Raw genomic sequence first — 15,459 nt, forward strand, 5'->3', positions numbered from 1 at the left:
ATAGGAGGTCATGGGATTGAGCCCCATTTGGGAAATATTGATTATTTGTGATTTGAAAAATGCAATTTTGTTTGGTTAATTCCAAAAAATAAAAAATAAAATCTTGTAACTATTTTAAAATATTGAAGTTCGTTTTAAACTTTTTATTTAAATACATTAACTCTTTAACCAGTAAATGATCTTGTGCACTCTTTAGTGGCATGTAGTGGCTCTCCTAAATGGGACGTCATGAGTTTGAGAGTCTTTGTGATTCAGTAGGTTAAGAAAGTACTTAAAAACAAATATTACATTGTATCAAAGTAAGTTGTTGGAAAAAATCTCTTAAAAAGACAGTAATCCGTTTTTTTCATATACAATAAAGTAACACACATGTTACTTTGGCCGAGTGGTTAAGGCGTGTGCCTGCTAAGTACATGGGGTTTCCCCGTGAGAGTTCGAATCTCTCAGGCAACGATAGCAGTAAAATTTTTAATTATTTGAAACAATGCAATATTCTTTGGTTAATACAAATCTATTTTGAAATAATGAACTTCGTTTTAAATTTTTAATTGTAGGATATGAACTCTTTAACCAGTAAATGATCTTGTGGTATTTTTAGCGGCATGAAGTAGCTCTCCGATATAGGAGGTCATGGGATTGAGCCCCATTTGGGAAATATTGATTATTTGTGATTTGAAAAATGCAATTTTGTTTGGTTAATTCCAAAAAATAAAAAATAAAATCTTGTAACTAATTTAAAATATTGAAGTTCGTTTTAAACTTTTTATTGAAATACATTAACTCTTTAACCAGTAAATGATCTTGTGCACTTTTTAGTGGCATGTTGTGGCTTTCCTAAATGGGATGTCATGTGTTTGAGAGTCTTTGTGATTCAGTAGGTTGAGAAAGTACTTAAAAACAAATATTACATTGTATTAAAGTAAGTTGTTGGAAATAATCTCTTAAAAAGATAGTAATCCGTTTTTTTCATATACAATAAAATAACACACATGTTGCTTTGGCCGAGTGGTTAAGGCGTGTGCCTGCTAAGTACATGGGGTTTCCCCGCGAGAGTTTGAATCTCTCAGGCAACGATAGAAGTAAACTTTTTAATTATTTGAAGCAATGCAATTTTCTTTGGTTAATACAAAAACTATTTTGAAATAATGAAATTCATTTTAAATTTTAAATTGTCGGATATGAACTCTTTAACCAGTAAATGATCTTGTGGTATTTTTAGCGGCATGAAGTAGCTCTCCGATATAGTAGGTCATGGGATTGAGCCCCATTTGGGTAATATTGATTATTTGTGATTTGAAAAATGCAATTTTGTTTGGTTAATTCCAAAAAATAAAAAATAAAATATTGTAACTATTTTAAAATATTGAAGTTCGTTTTAAACTTTTTATTGAAATACATTAACTCTTTAAGCAGTAAATGATCTTGTGCACTTTTTAGTGGCATGTAGTGGCTCTCCTAAATGGGACTTCATGTGTTTGAGAGTCTTTGTGATTCAGTAGGTTGAGAAAGTACTTAAAAACAAATATTACATTGTATCAAAGTAAGTTGTTGGAAAAAATCTCTTAAAAAGATAGTAATCCGTTTTTTTCATATACAATAAAATAACACACACGTTGCTTTGGCCGAGTGGTTAAGGCGTGTGCCTGCTAAGTACATGGGATTTCCCCGTGAGAGTTCAAATCTCTCAGGCAATGATAGAAGTAAAATTTTTAATTGTTTGAAACAATGCAATTTTCTTTGGTTAGTACAAATCTATTTTGAAATAATGAAATTCGTTTTAAATTTTTAATTGTAGGATATGAACTCTTTAACCAGTAAATGATCTTGTGGTATTTTTAGCGGCATGAAGTAGCTCTCCGATATAGGAGGTCATGGGATTGAGCCCCATTTGGGAAATATTGATTCTTTGTGATTTAGTAGGTTGAGGAAGTAGTTATAAACAAATATTACATTTAAACAGAGTAATTTGTAGAAAAAAAAAACTAAAAAAAAATAATGATCCGTTACGATTTTTCTACAATAAAAGAACGCACAAGTTTTTTTAGTCGAGTGGTTAGGGCGTGTGCCTGCTAAGTACATGTGTTTTCCCAACGAGAGTCCAAATCTCTCAAGCAACGACAAAAGTAAATTTTAAATTATTTGAAAAATGCAATTTTCTTTGGTTAATTCCAAAAAATAAAAAATAAAATCTTGTAACTATTTTAAAATATTGAAGTTCGTTTTAAATTTTTATTGAAGCACATTAACTCTTTAACCAGTAAATGATCTTGTGCACTTTTTAGTGGCATGTAGTGGCTCTCCTAAATGGGACGTCATGAGTTTGAGAGTCTTTGTGATTCAGTAGGTTGAGAAAGTACTTAAAAACAAATATTACATTGTATCAAAGTAAGTTGTTGGAAATAATCTCTTAAAAAGATAGTAATCAGTTTTTTTCATATAAAATAAAATAACACACATGTTGCTTTGGCCGAATGGTTAAGGCGTGTGCTTGCTAAGTACATGGGGTTTCCCCGCGAGAGTTCGAATCTCTCAGGCAACGATAGAAGTAAACTTTTTAATTATTTGAAGCAATGCAATTTTCTTTGGTTAATACAAAAACTATTTTGAAATAATGAAATTCATTTTAAATGTTAAATTGTAGGATATGAACTCTTTAACCAGTAAATGATCTTGTGGTCTTTTTAGCGGCATGAAGTAGCTCTCCGATATAGGAGGTCATGGGATTGAGCCCCATTTGGGAAATATTGATTATTTGTGATTTGAAAAATGCAATTTTGTTTGGTTAATTCCAAAAAATAAAAAATAAAATCTTGTAACTATTTTAAAATATTGAAGTTCGTTTTAAACTTTTTATTTAAATACATTAACTCTTTAACCAGTAAATGATCTTGTGCACTCTTTAGTGGCATGTAGTGGCTCTCCTAAATGGGACGTCATGAGTTTGAGAGTCTTTGTGATTCAGTAGGTTAAGAAAGTACTTAAAAACAAATATTACATTGTATCAAAGTAAGTTGTTGGAAAAAATCTCTTAAAAAGACAGTAATCCGTTTTTTTCATATACAATAAAGTAACACACATGTTACTTTGGCTGAGTGGTTAAGGCGTGTGACTGCTAAGTACATGGGGTTTCCCCGAGAGAGTTCAAATCTCTCAGGCAACTATAGAAGTAAAATTTTTAATTATTTGAAACAATGCAATTTTCTTTGGTTAATACAAATCTATTTTGAAATAATGAAATTCGTTTTAAATTTTTAATTGTAGGATATGAACTCTTGAACCAGTAAATGATCTTGTGGTCTTTTTAGCGGCATGAAGTAGCTCTCCGATATAGGAGGTCATTGGATTGAGCGCCATTTGGGAAATATTGATTCTTTGTGATTTAGTAGGTTGAGGAAGTAGTTATAAACAAATATTACATTGAAACAGAGTAATTTGTAGAAAAAAAAAACTAAAAAATAATAATGATCCGTTTCGATTTTTCTACAATAAAAGAACACACAAGTTTTTTTAGCCGAGTGGTTAGGGCGTTTGCCTGCTAAGTACATGTGTTTTCCCAACGAGAGTCCAAATCTCTCAAGCAACGACAAAAGTAAATTTTAAATTATTTCAAAAATGCAATTTTCTTTGGTTAATTCCAAAAAATAAAAAATAAAATCTTGTAACTATTTTAAAATATTAAAGTTCGTTTTAAATTTTTATTGAAATACATTAACTCTTTAACCAGTAAATGATCTTGTGCACTTTTTAGTGGCATGTAGTGGCTTTCCTAAATGGGATGTCATGTGTTTGAGAGTCTTTGTGATTCAGTAGGTTGAGAAAGTACTTAAAAACAAATATTACATTGTATCAAAGTAAGTTGTTGGAAATAATCTCTTAAAAAGATAATAATCCGTTTTTTTCATATACAATAAAATAACACACATGTTGCTTTGGCCGAGTGGTTAAGGCGTGTGCCTGCTAAGTACATGGGGTTTCCCCGCGAGAGTTCGAATCTCTCAGGCAACGATAGAAGTAAACTTTTTAATTATTTGAAGCAATGCAATTTTCTTTGGTTAATACAAAAACTATTTTGAAATAATGAAATTCATTTTAAATTTTAAATTGTAGGATATGAACTCTTTAACCAGTAAATGATCTTGTGGTATTTTTAGCGGCATGAAGTAGCTCTCCGATATAGGAGGTCATGGGATTGAGCCCCATTTGGGAAATATTGATTATTTGTGATTTGAAAAATGCAATTTTGTTTGGTTAATTCCAAAAAATAAAAAATAAAATCTTGTAACTATTTTAAAATATTGAAGTTCGTTTTAAACTTTTTATTTAAATACATTAACTCTTTAACCAGTAAATGATCTTGTGCACTCCTTAGTGGCATGTAGTGGCTCTCCTAAATGGGACGTCATGAGTTTGAGAGTCTTTGTGATTCAGTAGGTTAAGAAAGTACTTAAAAACAAATATTACATTGTATCAAAGTAAGTTGTTGGAAAAAATCTCTTAAAAAGACAGTAATCCGTTTTTTTCATATACAATAAAGTAACACACATGTTACTTTGGCTGAGTGGTTAAGGCGTGTGCCTGCTAAGTACATGGGGTTTCCCCGTGAGAGTTCGAATCTCTCAGGCAACGATAGAAGTAAAATTTTTAATTATTTGAAACAATGCAATATTCTTTGGTTAATACAAATCTATTTTGAAATAATGAACTTCGTTTTAAATTTTTAATTGTAGGATATGAACTCTTTAACCAGTAAATGATCTTGTGGTCTTTTTAGCGGCATGAAGTAGCTCTCCGATATAGGAGGTCATGGGATTGAGCCCCATTTGGGAAATATTGATTCTTTGTGATTTAGTAGGTTGAGGAAATAGTTATAAACAATTATTACATTGAAACAGAGTAATTTGTGGAAAAAAAAAAAAACTAAAAAAAATAATGATCCGTTTCGATTTTTCTTCCATAAAAGAACACAGAAGTTTTTTTAGTCGAGTGGTTAGTGCGTGTGCCTGCTAAGTACATGCGTTTTCCCAACGAGAGTCCAAATCTCTCAAGCAACGATAAAAGTAAATTTTAAATTATTTGAAACAATGCAATTTTCTTTGGTTAATTCCAAAAAATAAAAAATAAAATCTTGTACCTATTTTAAAATATTGAAGTTCGTTTTAAATTTTTATTGAAGCACATTAACTCTTTAACCAGTAAATGATCTTGTGCTCTTTTTAGTGGCATGTAGTGGCTCTCCTAAATGGGACGTCATGAGTATGAGAGTCTTTGTGATTCAGTAGGTTGAGAAAGTACTTAAAAACAAATATTACATTGTATCAAAGTAAGTTGTTGGAAAAAATCTCTTAAACAGATAGTAATCCGTTTTTTTCATATACAATAAAATAACACACATGTTACTTTGGCCGAGTGGTTAAGGTGTGTGCCTGCTAAGTACATGGGGTTTCCCCGTGAGAGTTCGAATCTCTCAGGCAACGATAGAAGTAAAATTTTTAATTATTTGAAACAATGCAATATTCTTTGGTTAATACAAATCTATTTTGAAATAATGAACTTCGTTTTAAATTTTTAATTGTAGGATATGAACTCTTTAACCAGTAAATGATCTTGTGGTCTTTTTAGCGGCATGAAGTAGCTCTCCGATATAGGAGGTCATGGGATTGAGCCCCATTTGGGAAATATTGATTCTTTGTGATTTAGTAGGTTGAGGAAGTAGTTATAAACAAATATTACATTGAAACAGAGTAATTTGTGGAAAAAAAAAAAACTAAAAAAAATAATGATCCGTTTCGATTTTTCTTCCATAAAAGAACACAGAAGTTTTTTTAGCCGAGTGGTTAGTGCGTGTGCCTGCTAAGTACATGCGTTTTCCCAACGAGAGTCCAAATCTCTCAAGCAACGATAAAAGTAAATTTTAAATTATTTGAAATAATGCAATTTTCTTTGGTTAATTCCAAAAAAATAAAAAATAAAATCTTGTAACTATTTTAAAATATTGAAGTTCGTTTTAAATTTTTATTGAAGCACATTAACTCTTTAACCAGTAAATGATCTTGTGCACTTTTTAGTGGCATGTAGTGGCTCTCCTAAATGGGACGTCATGAGTATGAGAGTCTTTGTGATTCAGTAGGTTGAGAAAGTACTTAAAAACAAATATTACATTGTATCAAAGTAAGTTGTTGGAAATAATCTCTTAAAAAGATATTAATCCGTTTTTTTCATATACAATAAAATAACACACATGTTGCTTTGGCTGAGTGGTTAAGGCGTGTGCCTGCTAAGTACATGGGGTTTCCCTGCGAGAGTTCGAATCTCTCATGCAACGATAGAAGTAAACTTTTTAATTATTTGAAGCAATGCAATTTTCTTTGGTTAATACAAAAACTATTTTGAAATAATGAAATTCATTTAAAATTTTAAATTGTAGGATATGAACTCCTTAACCAGTAAATGATCTTGTGGTCTTTTTAGCGGCATGAAGTAGCTCTCCGATATAGGAGGTCATGGGATAGAGCCCCATTTGGGAAATATTGATTATTTGTGATTTGAAAAATGCAATTTTCTTTGGTTAATTCCAAAAAATAAAAAATAAAATCTTGTAACTATTTTAAAATATTGAAGTTCGTTTTAAACTTTTTATTGAAATACATTAACTCTTTAACCAGTAAATGATCTTGTGCACTTTTTAGTGGCATGTAGTGGCTCTCCTAAATGGGACGTCATGAATTTGAGATTCTTTGTGATTCAGTAGGTTGAGAAAGTACTTAAAAACAAATATTACATTGTATCAAAGTAAGTTGTTGGAAAAAATCTCTTAAAAAGATAGCAATCTGTTTTTTTCATATACAATAAAATAACACACATGTTACTTTGGCCGAGTGGTTAAGGCATGCGCCTGCTAAGTACATGGGGTTTCCACGTGAGAGTTTAAATCTCTCAGGCAACGATAGAAGTAAAATTTTTAATTATTTGAAACAATGCAATATTCTTTGGTTAATACAAATCTATTTTGAAATAATGAACTTCGTTTTAAATTTTTAATTGTAGGATATGAACTCTTTAACTAGTAAATGATCTTGTGGTCTTTTTAGCGGCATGAAGTAGCTCTCCGATATAGGAGGTCATGGGATTGAGCCCCATTTGGGAAATATTGATTCTTTGTGATTTAGTAGGTTGAGGAAGTAGTTATAAACAAATATTACATTGAAACAGAGTAATTTGTGGAAAAAAAAAACTAAAAAAAATAATGATCTGTTTCGATTTTTCTTCCATAAAAGAACACAGAAGTTTTTTTAGCCGAGTGGTTAGTGCGTGTGCCTGCTAAGTACATGCGTTTTCCCAACGAGAGTCCAAATCTCTCAAGCAACGATAAAAGTAAATTTTAAATTATTTGAAACAATGCAATTTTCTTTGGTTAATTCCAAAAAATAAAAAATAAAATCTTGTAACTATTTTAAAATATTGAAGTTCGTTTTAAATTTTTATTGAAGCACATTAACTCTTTAACCAGTAAATGATCTTGTGCACTTTTTAGTGGCATGTAGTGGCTCTCCTAAATGGGACGTCATGAATTTGAGATTCTTTGTGATTCAGTAGGTTGAGAAAGTACTTAAAAACAAATATTACATTGTATCAAAGTAAGTTGTTGGAAAAAATCTCTTAAAAAGATAGCAATCTGTTTTTTTCATATACAATAAAATAACACACATGTTACTTTGGCCGAGTGGTTAAGGCGTGCGCCTGCTAAGTACATGGGGTTTCCACGTGAGAGTTTAAATCTCTCAGGCAACGATAGAAGTAAAATTTTTAATTATTTGAAACAATGCAATATTCTTTGGTTAATACAAATCTATTTTGAAATAATGAACTTCGTTTTAAATTTTTAATTGTAGGATATGAACTCTTTAACTAGTAAATGATCTTGTGGTCTTTTTAGCGGCATGAAGTAGCTCTCCGATATAGGAGGTCATGGGATTGAGCCCCATTTGGGAAATATTGATTCTTTGTGATTTAGTAGGTTGAGGAAGTAGTTATAAACAAATATTACATTGAAACAGAGTAATTTGTGGAAAAAAAAAACTAAAAAAAATAATGATCTGTTTCGATTTTTCTTCCATAAAAGAACACAGAAGTTTTTTTAGCCGAGTGGTTAGTGCGTGTGCCTGCTAAGTACATGCGTTTTCCCAACGAGAGTCCAAATCTCTCAAGCAACGATAAAAGTAAATTTTAAATTATTTGAAACAATGCAATTTTCTTTGGTTAATTCCAAAAAATAAAAAATAAAATCTTGTAACTATTTTAAAATATTGAAGTTCGTTTTAAATTTTTATTGAAGCACATTAACTCTTTAACCAGTAAATGATCTTGTGCACTTTTTAGTGGCATGTAGTGGCTCCGCTAAATGGGACGTCATGAGTTTGAGAGTCTTTGTGATTCAGTAGGTTGAGAAAGTACATAAAAACAAATATTACATTGTATCAAAGTAAGTTGTTGGAAAAAATCTCTTAAACAGATAGTAATCCGTTTTTTTCATATACAATAAAATAACACACATGTTACTTTGGCCGAGTGGTTAAGGCGTGTGCCTGCTAAGTACATGGGGTTTCCCTGTGAGTGTTCGAATCTCTCAGGCAACGATAGAAGTAAAATTTTTAATTATTTGAAACAATGCAATATTCTTTGGTTAATACAAATCTATTTTGAAATAATGAACTTCGTTTTAAATTTTTAATTGTAGGATATGAACTCTTTAACCAGTAAATGATCTTGTGGTCTTTTTAGCGGCATGAAGTAGCTCTCCGATATAGGAGGTCATGGGATTGAGCCCCATTTGGGAAATATTGATTCTTTGTGATTTAGTAGGTTGAGGAAATAGTTATAAACAAATATTACATTGAAACAGAGTAATTTGTGGAAAAAAAAAAAACTAAAAAAAATAATGATCCGTTTCGATTTTCTTCCATAAAAGAACACAGAAGTTTTTTTAGCCGAGTGGTTAGTGCGTGTGCCTGCTAAGTACATGCGTTTTCCCAACGAGAGTCCAAATCTCTCAAGCAACGATAAAAGTAAATTTTAAATTATTTGAAATAATGCAATTTTCTTTGGTTAATTCCAAAAAAATAAAAAATAAAATCTTGTAACTATTTTAAAATATTGAAGTTCGTTTTAAATTTTTATTGAAGCACATTAACTCTTTAACCAGTAAATGATCTTGTGCACTTTTTAGTGGCATGTAGTGGCTCTCCTAAATGGGACGTCATGAGTATGAGAGTCTTTGTGATTCAGTAGGTTGAGAAAGTACTTAAAAACAAATATTACATTGTATCAAAGTAAGTTGTTGGAAATAATCTCTTAAAAAGATATTAATCCGTTTTTTTCATATACAATAAAATAACACACATGTTGCTTTGGCTGAGTGGTTAAGGCGTGTGCCTGCTAAGTACATGGGGTTTCCCTGCGAGAGTTCGAATCTCTCATGCAACGATAGAAGTAAACTTTTTAATTATTTGAAGCAATGCAATTTTCTTTGGTTAATACAAAAACTATTTTGAAATAATGAAATTCATTTAAAATTTTAAATTGTAGGATATGAACTCTTTAACCAGTAAATGATCTTGTGGTCTTTTTAGCGGCATGAAGTAGCTCTCCGATATAGGAGGTCATGGGATAGAGCCCCATTTGGGAAATATTGATTATTTGTGATTTGAAAAATGCAATTTTCTTTGGTTAATTCCAAAAAATAAAAAATAAAATCTTGTAACTATTTTAAAATATTGAAGTTCGTTTTAAACTTTTTATTGAAATACATTAACTCTTTAACCAGTAAATGATCTTGTGCACTTTTTAGTGGCATGTAGTGGCTCTCCTAAATGGGACGTCATGAATTTGAGATTCTTTGTGATTCAGTAGGTTGAGAAAGTACTTAAAAACAAATATTACATTGTATCAAAGTAAGTTGTTGGAAAAAATCTCTTAAAAAGATAGCAATCTGTTTTTTTCATATACAATAAAATAACACACATGTTACTTTGGCCGAGTGGTTAAGGCGTGCGCCTGCTAAGTACATGGGGTTTCCACGTGAGAGTTTAAATCTCTCAGGCAACGATAGAAGTAAAATTTTTAATTATTTGAAACAATGCAATATTCTTTGGTTAATACAAATCTATTTTGAAATAATGAACTTCGTTTTAAATTTTTAATTGTAGGATATGAACTCTTTAACTAGTAAATGATCTTGTGGTCTTTTTAGCGGCATGAAGTAGCTCTCCGATATAGGAGGTCATGGGATTGAGCCCCATTTGGGAAATATTGATTCTTTGTGATTTAGTAGGTTGAGGAAGTAGTTATAAACAAATATTACATTGAAACAGAGTAATTTGTGGAAAAAAAAAAAACTAAAAAAAATAATGATCTGTTTCGATTTTTCTTCCATAAAAGAACACAGAAGTTTTTTTAGCCGAGTGGTTAGTGCGTGTGCCTGCTAAGTACATGCGTTTTCCCAACGAGAGTCCATATCTCTCAAGCAACGATAAAAGTAAATTTTAAATTATTTGAAACAATGCAATTTTCTTTGGTTAATTCCAAAAAATAAAAAATAAAATCTTGTAACTATTTTAAAATATTGAAGTTCGTTTTAAATTTTTATTGAAGCACATTAACTCTTTAACCAGTAAATGATCTTGTGCACTTTTTAGTGGCATGTAGTGGCTCCGCTAAATGGGACGTCATGAGTTTGAGAGTCTTTGTGATTCAGTAGGTTGAGAAAGTACTTAAAAACAAATATTACATTGTATCAAAGTAAGTTGTTGGAAAAAATCTCTTAAACAGATAGTAATCCGTTTTTTTCATATACAATAAAATAACACACATGTTACTTTGGCCGAGTGGTTAAGGCGTGTGCCTGCTAAGTACATGGGGTTTCCCCGTGAGAGTTCGAATCTCTCAGGCAACGATAGAAGTAAAATTTTTAATTATTTGAAACAATGCAATATTCTTTGGTTAATACAAATCTATTTTGAAATAATGAACTTCGTTTTAAATTTTTAATTGTAGGATATGAACTCTTTAACCAGTAAATGATCTTGTGGTCTTTTTAGCGGCATGAAGTAGCTCTCCGATATAGGAGGTCATGGGATTGAGCCCCATTTGGGAAATATTGATTCTTTGTGATTTAGTAGGTTGAGGAAATAGTTATAAACAAATATTACATTGAAACAGAGTAATTTGTGGAAAAAAAAAAAACTAAAAAAAATAATGATCCGTTTCGATTTTCTTCCATAAAAGAACACAGAAGTTTTTTTAGTCGAGTGGTTAGTGCGTGTGCCTGCTAAGTACATGCGTTTTCCCAACGAGAGTCCAAATCTCTCAAGCAACGATAAAAGTAAATTTTAAATTATTTGAAACAATGCAATTTTATTTGGTTAATTCCAAAAAATAAAAAATAAAATCTTGTAACTATTTTAAAATATTGAAGTTCGTTTTAAATTTTTATTGAAGCACATTAACTCTTTAACCAGTAAATGATCTTGTGCACTTTTTAGTGGCATGTAGTGGCTCTCCTAAATGGGACGTCATGAGTATGAGAGTCTTTGTGATTCAGTAGGTTGAGAAAGTACTTAAAAACAAATATTACATTGTATCAAAGTAAGTTGTTGGAAATAATCTCTTAAAAAGATATTAATCCGTTTTTTTCATATACAATAAAATAACACACATGTTGCTTTGGCCGAGTGGTTAAGGCGTGTGCCTGCTAATTACATGGGGTTTCCCCGCGAGAGTTCGAATCTCTCATGCAACGATAGAAGTAAACTTTTTAATTATTTGAAGCAATGCAATTTTCTTTGGTTAATACAAAAACTATTTTGAAATAATGAAATTCATTTAAAATTTTAAATTGTAGGATATGAACTCTTTAACCAGTAAATGATCTTGTGGTCTTTTTAGCGGCATGAAGTAGCTCTCCGATATAGGAGGTCATGGGATAGAGCCCCATTTGGGAAATATTGATTATTTGTGATTTGAAAAATGCAATTTTCTTTGGTTAATTCCAAAAAATAAAAAATAAAATCTTGTAACTATTTTAAAATATTGACGTTCGTTTTAAACTTTTTATTGAAATACATTAACTCTTTAACCAGTAAATGATCTTGTGCACTTTTTAGTGGCATGTAGTGGCTCTCCTAAATGGGACGTCATGAGTTTGAGATTCTTTGTGATTCAGTAGGTTGAGAAAGTACTTAAAAACAAATATTACATTGTATCAAAGTAAGTTGTTGGAAAAAATCTCTTAAAAAGATAGCAATCTGTTTTTTTCATATACAATAAAATAACACACATGTTACTTTGGCCGAGTGGTTAAGGCGTGCGCCTGCTAAGTACATGGGGTTTCCACGTGAGAGTTTAAATCTCTCAGGCAACGATAGAAGTAAAATTTTTAATTATTTGAAACAATGCAATATTCTTTGGTTAATACAAATCTATTTTGAAATAATGAACTTCATTTTAAATTTTTAATTGTAGGATATGAACTCTTTAACCAGTAAATGATCTTGTGGTCTTTTTAGCGGCATGAAGTAGCTCTCCGATATAGGAGGTCATGGGATTGAGCCCCATTTGGGAAATATTGATTCTTTGTGATTTAGTAGGTTGAGGAAGTAGTTATAAACAAATATTACATTGAAACAGAGTAATTTGTGGATAAAAAAAAAACTAAAAAAAATAATGATCCGTTTCGATTTTTCTTCCATAAAAGAACACAGAAGTTTTTTTAGCCGAGTGGTTAGTGCGTGTGCCTGCTAAGTACATGCGTTTTCCCAACGAGAGTCCAAATCTCTCAAGCAACGATAAAAGTAAATTTTAAATTATTTGAAAAATGCAATTTTCTTTGGTTAATTCCAAAAAATAAAAAAAATATTGTAACTATTTTAAAATATTGAAGTTCGTTTTAAACTTTTGATTGAAGTACATTAACTCTTTAACCAGTTAATGATCTTGTGGACTTTTTAGTGGCATCAAGTGGCTCTCCTAAATGGGACGTCATGAGTTTGAGAGTCTTTGTGATTCAGTAGGTTGAGAAAGTACTTAAAAACAAATATTACATTGTATCAAAGTAAGTTGTTGGAAAAAATCTCTTAAACAGATAGTAATCCGTTTTTTTCATATACAATAAAATAACACACGTGTTACTTTGGCCGAGTGGTTAAGGCGTGTGCCTGCTAAGTACATGGGGTTTCCCTGTGAGAGTTCGAATCTCTCAGGCAACGATAGAAGTAAAATTTTTAATTATTTGAAACAATGCAATATTCTTTGGTTAATACAAATCTATTTTGAAATAATGAACTTCGTTTTAAATTTTTAATTGTAGGATATGAACTCTTTAACCAGTAAATGATCTTGTGGTCTTTTTAGCGGCATGAAGTAGCTCTCCGATATAGGAGGTCATGGGATTGAGCCCCATTTGGGAAATATTGATTCTTTGTGATTTAGTAGGTTGAGGAAATAGTTATAAACAAATATTACATTGAAACCGAGTAATTTGTGGAAAAAAAAAAACAAAAAAAAATAATGATCCGTTTCGATTTTTCTTCCATAAAAGAACACAGAAGTTTTTTTAGCCGAGTGGTTAGTGCGTGTGTCTGCTAAGTACATGCGTTTTCCCAACGAGAGTCCAAATCTCTCAAGCAACGATAAAAGTAAATTTTAAATTATTTGAAGCAATGCAATTTTCTTTGGTTAATTCCAAAAAATAAAAAATAAAATCTTGTAACTATTTTAAAATATTGAAGTTCGTTTTAAATTTTTATTGAAGCACATTAACTCTTTAACCAGTAAATGATCTTGTGCACTTTTTATTCGCATGTAGTGGCTCTGCTAAATGGGACGTCATGAGTTTGAGAGTCTTTGTGATTCAGTAGGTTGAGAAAGTACTTAAAAACAAATATTACATTGTATCAAAGTAAGTTGTTGGAAAAAATCTCTTAAACAGATAGTAATCCGTTTTTTTCATATACAATAAAATAACACACATGTTACTTTGGCCGAGTGGTTAAGGCGTGTGCCTGCTAAGTACATGGGGTTTCCCTGTGAGAGTTTGAATCTCTCAGGCAATGATAAAAGTAAAATTTTTAATTATTTGAAACAATGCAATATTCTTTGGTTAATACAAATCTATTTTGAAATAATGAACTTCGTTTTAAATTTTTAATTGTAGGATATGAACTCTTTAACCAGTAAATGATCTTGTGGTCTTTTTAGCGGCATGAAGTAGCTCTCCGATATAGGAGGTCATGGGATTGAGCCCCATTTGGGAAATATTGATTCTTTGTGATTTAGTAGGTTGAGGAAATAGTTATAAACAAATATTACATTGAAACAGAGTAATTTGTGGAAAAAAAAAAAAACAAAAAAAAATAATGATCCGTTTCGATTTTTCTTCCATAAAAGAACACAGAAGTTTTTTTAGCCGAGTGGTTAGTGCGTGTGTCTGCTAAGTACATGCGTTTTCCCAACGAGAGTCCAAATCTCTCAAGCAACGATAAAAGTAAATTTTAAATTATTTGAAACAATGCAATTTTCTTTGGTTAATTCCAAAAAATAAAAAATAAAATCTTGTAACTATTTTAAAATATTGAAGTTCGTTTTAAATTTTTATTGAAGCACATTAACTGTTTAACCAGTAAATGATCTTGTGCACTTTTTAGTGGCATATAGTGGCTCTCCTAAATGGGACGTCATGAGTATGAGAGTCTTTGTGATTCAGTAGGTTGAGAAAGTACTTAAAAACAAATATTACATTGTATCAAAGTAAGTTGTTGGAAATAATCTCTTAAAAAGATATTAATCCGTTTTTTTCATATACAATAAAATAACACACATGTTGCTTTGGCCGAGTGGTTAAGGCGTGTGCCTGCTAAGTACATGGGGTTTCCCTGCGAGAGTTCAAATCTCTCAGGCAACGATAGAAGTAAACTTTTTAATTATTTGAAACAACGCAACTTTCTTTGGTTAATACAAATCTATTTTGTAATAATGAAATTCGTTTAAAATTTTTAATTGTAGGATATGAACTCTTTAACCAGTAAATGGTCTTGTGGTCTTTTTAGCGGCATGAAGTAGCTCTCCGATATAGGAGGTCATGGGATTGAGCCCCATTTGGGAAATATTGATTCTTTGTGATTTAGTAGGTTGAGGAAGTAGTTATAAACAAATATTACATTGAAATAGAGTAATTTGTAAAAAAAAAATCTAAAAAAAAATAATGATCCGTTTCGATTTTTCTACCTTAAAAGAACACGCAAGTTTTTTTAGCCGAGTGGTTAGGGCGTGTGCCTGCTAAGTACATTCGTTTTCCCAACGAGAGTCCAAATCTCTCAAGCAAAGATAAAAGTAAATTTTAAATTATTTGAAATAATGCAATTTTCTTTGGTTAATTCCAAAAAAAAAAATAAAAAAAGAAATTGTAAC

General features: G+C 30.9%; 16 non-coding genes across 16 annotated transcripts; all 16 read left to right on the plus strand.

Annotated features, from left to right (window-relative positions):
- The first annotated feature begins 371 nt into the window (after window positions 1–371).
- On the plus strand, window positions 372–453 carry TRNAS-GCU. Its single transcript has one exon. It is a non-coding gene; the product is annotated as a tRNA-Ser (tRNA).
- A 538-nt stretch (window positions 454–991) lies between these two features.
- On the plus strand, window positions 992–1,073 carry TRNAS-GCU. Its single transcript has one exon. It is a non-coding gene; the product is annotated as a tRNA-Ser (tRNA).
- Window positions 1,074–1,612: 539 nt separating this feature from the next.
- On the plus strand, window positions 1,613–1,694 carry TRNAS-GCU. The gene has a single exon. It is a non-coding gene; the product is annotated as a tRNA-Ser (tRNA).
- Window positions 1,695–2,457: 763 nt separating this feature from the next.
- On the plus strand, window positions 2,458–2,539 carry TRNAS-GCU. Its single transcript has one exon. It is a non-coding gene; the product is annotated as a tRNA-Ser (tRNA).
- A 539-nt stretch (window positions 2,540–3,078) lies between these two features.
- On the plus strand, window positions 3,079–3,160 carry TRNAS-GCU. The gene has a single exon. It is a non-coding gene; the product is annotated as a tRNA-Ser (tRNA).
- Window positions 3,161–3,923: 763 nt separating this feature from the next.
- TRNAS-GCU lies at window positions 3,924–4,005 on the plus strand. Its single transcript has one exon. It is a non-coding gene; the product is annotated as a tRNA-Ser (tRNA).
- Window positions 4,006–4,544: 539 nt separating this feature from the next.
- On the plus strand, window positions 4,545–4,626 carry TRNAS-GCU. The gene has a single exon. It is a non-coding gene; the product is annotated as a tRNA-Ser (tRNA).
- A 766-nt stretch (window positions 4,627–5,392) lies between these two features.
- TRNAS-GCU lies at window positions 5,393–5,474 on the plus strand. The gene has a single exon. It is a non-coding gene; the product is annotated as a tRNA-Ser (tRNA).
- Window positions 5,475–6,240: 766 nt separating this feature from the next.
- On the plus strand, window positions 6,241–6,322 carry TRNAS-GCU. Its single transcript has one exon. It is a non-coding gene; the product is annotated as a tRNA-Ser (tRNA).
- Window positions 6,323–8,551: 2,229 nt separating this feature from the next.
- On the plus strand, window positions 8,552–8,633 carry TRNAS-GCU. Its single transcript has one exon. It is a non-coding gene; the product is annotated as a tRNA-Ser (tRNA).
- Window positions 8,634–9,398: 765 nt separating this feature from the next.
- Window positions 9,399–9,480, plus strand: TRNAS-GCU. The gene has a single exon. It is a non-coding gene; the product is annotated as a tRNA-Ser (tRNA).
- A 1,386-nt stretch (window positions 9,481–10,866) lies between these two features.
- TRNAS-GCU lies at window positions 10,867–10,948 on the plus strand. Its single transcript has one exon. It is a non-coding gene; the product is annotated as a tRNA-Ser (tRNA).
- A 764-nt stretch (window positions 10,949–11,712) lies between these two features.
- TRNAS-GCU lies at window positions 11,713–11,794 on the plus strand. The gene has a single exon. It is a non-coding gene; the product is annotated as a tRNA-Ser (tRNA).
- A 1,383-nt stretch (window positions 11,795–13,177) lies between these two features.
- TRNAS-GCU lies at window positions 13,178–13,259 on the plus strand. The gene has a single exon. It is a non-coding gene; the product is annotated as a tRNA-Ser (tRNA).
- A 764-nt stretch (window positions 13,260–14,023) lies between these two features.
- Window positions 14,024–14,105, plus strand: TRNAS-GCU. The gene has a single exon. It is a non-coding gene; the product is annotated as a tRNA-Ser (tRNA).
- Window positions 14,106–14,871: 766 nt separating this feature from the next.
- On the plus strand, window positions 14,872–14,953 carry TRNAS-GCU. The gene has a single exon. It is a non-coding gene; the product is annotated as a tRNA-Ser (tRNA).
- Window positions 14,954–15,459: the final 506 nt, after the last annotated feature.

Source organism: Ipomoea nil, unplaced genomic scaffold (genome assembly GCF_001879475.1).
Source record: "Ipomoea nil cultivar Tokyo-kokei standard unplaced genomic scaffold, Asagao_1.1 scaffold1525, whole genome shotgun sequence".
Lineage (NCBI taxonomy): Eukaryota > Viridiplantae > Streptophyta > Magnoliopsida > Solanales > Convolvulaceae > Ipomoea > Ipomoea nil.